Source organism: Charadrius vociferus, unplaced genomic scaffold (assembly GCF_000708025.1).
Source record: "Charadrius vociferus isolate BGI_N301 unplaced genomic scaffold, ASM70802v2 scaffold260, whole genome shotgun sequence".
Classification (NCBI taxonomy): domain Eukaryota; kingdom Metazoa; phylum Chordata; class Aves; order Charadriiformes; family Charadriidae; genus Charadrius; species Charadrius vociferus.
Window position 1 is genome coordinate 893,086 of NW_009646410.1, and position 3,248 is coordinate 896,333.

The 3,248-nt window shown below is 54.9% G+C and overlaps 1 non-coding gene across 1 annotated transcript; it reads left to right on the forward strand.

Annotated features, from left to right (window-relative positions):
- Nucleotides 1–111: 111 nt before the first annotated feature.
- Nucleotides 112–184, forward strand: TRNAR-CCU. The gene has a single exon. It is a non-coding gene; the product is annotated as a tRNA-Arg (tRNA).
- Nucleotides 185–3,248: the final 3,064 nt, after the last annotated feature.

A 3,248-nucleotide genomic window follows, 5' to 3' on the forward strand; every position in this document is an offset into this window, starting at 1 on the left:
CCCGGTACAGCCCAGCTCCGTTCCCCCTTCCCCTGCAGCCCCGGGGCCGGTCCCGCTTGCATCCGTCGGGGTCGGGGCCGTTCCCGCCGGCCGGGGCGCGCGCCCTGCGCAGCCCCAGTGGCCTAATGGATAAGGCACTGGCCTCCTAAGCCAGGGATTGTGGGTTCGAGTCCCATCTGGGGTGAGCCCCCCCCCCGCCACCCTTTTGCCTGTGCCAAACCCGTTTCCCCGCTCTTTCTCCCCGTTTTTGTGCCTCCAGCCCCGCGCAGCGCTGCCGGGCCTTCTTCCGCTGCTGCTGCCCCGAGGGTGCTGGCTTTGGCCGCCGGGTGAGAAGACATTCCCCATCACCGGTGGCAGATGTCAATTTAGGAGGTTAACGCAGCGGAAGAACCCAGAAGGGCGAATAAAGCGGCGCTGCTGACCGCGTGTTTGTGAGCGTAGCCGCTGGAGACAGAGCTTGCAGAGGGGGAGACTGAAGAGGGAGGTTGGGGTAAGCCATGACGGGCATTTCGGGGCAGCGAGATGCTCTTGGAACGATGTGGTTCTCCGCTCCCAGCCAGCCGTCCCAGTTTAGGTCTCATGAAAAAGGGAAGCAACAAGGAGCAGCTACAAACTGCCCCAGGCTTCGGTGCAAAGGAAGATGCTTTATCTGCCCGGTCCTGTGGTTCCGTGTGCCGAGTGCTCAGGTGAGGGAATGACAACCAGCTTTTGCCTCGGGACCTGTTAATGAAAGGGTGATTTTTGGAGGGGTGTTAATGAAAGGATGGTTCTGGCTGAGGCACGGGCATCTTTTAACGTGTTCCAGAAGGTGCAAAAGCAGAGCAGTTAAAGCTGTTTATTTAGCCTTACCTGGGCCGAGCTGGGTCTGTGTTGGGTCAGGGCTGAGCAGGGAATTTCAGCTGCATTTTTACCCCCTCTGGCTGCTCTCTGTATCACCAGCTACATCTCACCCCCAACAAAAACCTGATCGATGCTGAGGGATGACTACCTTGTAGGTGTCATACTCTTCCCGGAGCAGGTCAAGATCTAACGGGAAGAAAGCTTTACTCCTCCGCCAGAAACCACATCTCCGCGAGGGGCTGGTTGTCGGGGCCGCGCAGTTTGGCTGTGCTATCCTGGGACCAGAGTCCTTCACGTAAGTGCCTTTGGGATAATGCCCTCTCAGGTTTGTTGCATTAAAAAGCTGCTTGGAGGGTCTTTTCCTATGGAGCTAATGGATTTTAAAAGGCAGCTGCGGTCAGGGTGATATCACACTAGTAAAACCTAAAGTGAAGTTTCTTTCTAAGTATTTTTTCTCTGTTAGGTGTGGGAGGAAATGACTCTTCTGCCTGGAAAACAGCAAACCTGTTGAAGCCCCCAGCACTGGACCACCGGTAGCCCCAGGCAGCCGAGCCGCAGGTCCCTGTGCCGCTCAGCAACACCCGCCTGCTTTGGGGGCCGGGGAAAGGGCTAAAGGGGTGCCTCCAGGCTGGTATTGCATGGGACCCGTTGACTTCTACTTCTTTGGGTGACCAGCTTCAGGGCTGTGGTTGAAAGAGTGGCCAGAGCGCATTTTTTGCATCCTTCTTACAAGTTTGGATAGCATCAGGTGGCTTTTGGGGGTGTTTGATCACTTGGCTTCCTTCGGGCAGCGTTTTCTTTGCATCTCCTGGAGAGGCTGTACCCACGGTCCTGCTGGGATGTCCCAGTGGCACCACCGTGAGGGGCCTGGGCCGGTTCATGGCATGGTCGGAGGGACTCCCATCAGCGATGGCCTCACTTGGGCAGCACCGCATTTTTTTCCTGCTGTTTCTCTTTTGTTCCTGACTGTGTCTGCAGTCGGGCACTGGACCTGCTTGGCCACACTGTTCCCACCGCACATCTGGTGCTGCGTTGCCCACCTGCAGTCCCCCCCATGACCTCCCCATCACACCAGCTTCTCCCCATCCGACACCGCTGGGATTTGCACCCTATGGTCCCGGTGCCCCCCGTGCCTTGGTGAGCTCTCGGGGGGGCTGGAGCTGGGGCAGCTGCCGCCCGCTGCGCTGGGAAGCTTTGCACCCCTGCAGAGCAGCCCCTTCCCTCCAGCACATCTCTGCTCAGCTTTTCCTTTGACCGACACATCGGAAAAGACACGCTGGTTGAAGCTGAGCTGAACACACCCCAGGAACCAACACGTCCCCAAAACCTCCTACAGCTGTGGAAGAGGTTACGATATCTTCCTGCCTCGTGGCAGGCTTTGGGAGACTCCTTTTTAGGATTGGATGAGAAATGCAGGTTTTGGGGAGAAGCCGAGCTGCACTGGGAGGAGAATACAGGAGGCGTTATTGATAATGAACAGGAGCTTAATGAGCCCCGTGGTGTTTCTCCTTGTGTCACACCGTTACGCTGTAGTGATGCGATGTTACAGCCCATCACCAGCAGCTCATTGACACTGTGACCATCACACTGAATGCTGGCACGGTGTTATGGTTTGAGAAACCCACAACAATTTATTGTTGTTTAGACAATTATTCTGTCACTCAGTGACCCCTCCCCACCCGGGAAGGGGAATCAGAGAAAAACCAAGGAAAACCGAGGGTTGAAATATAAACAGATTTAATAGAATAGGACTAGATAATAGACATTAATGACACTAAAGGAGCAACGTTGATCACGATGCCAATATTAAATATACAAGGATTATACTCAGCCATTTATATCAGCGGGAAGCTGTGCACTCCCAGCAGTGGCAGCAAATGTGGGACACTGCGAGTGCTGCGGCTTCGGGAGGAAGGGACGGGCTCAGGGGTTCAGCACCGAGACAAGGAGCTCTCAGGATGGCAGCCGTCATAGAAGGGAAATTACTTCTCAGCAAACTTTCTAATTTATATTGAATGTGATGTTCATGGTAATAATCCTGTTGGCCAGTTTGGGTCAAGTGCCCTGGTCTTGCTCCTCCTTGTCCCTGCAACTGGTGAGCTCGAAAACACTGAGACCTTGAAACCCACACAGTATAGTTGGCTATAAAGTAAATATTTTCACAAATTCAGACACCAGTGTCTTCTAAAAGTGCAGCTTTGCCAAGCATTAGGAGAGAAATTAGTCCTGTGTCGCTCAAACCAGGACACACGGGAAAGGATGAGTTGTCTCCAGGGACTCAGACATCCCTGTCCTTCTTCATCCATGCGCAATGCCCGACCCCGGCAGCCAAACGCTCCATCCCTCCTGCTCAAGGCTCATACACGGCCTTGGCTTCTCCTTTCCGTGGGGCTGTGGCAGGGGCGGGC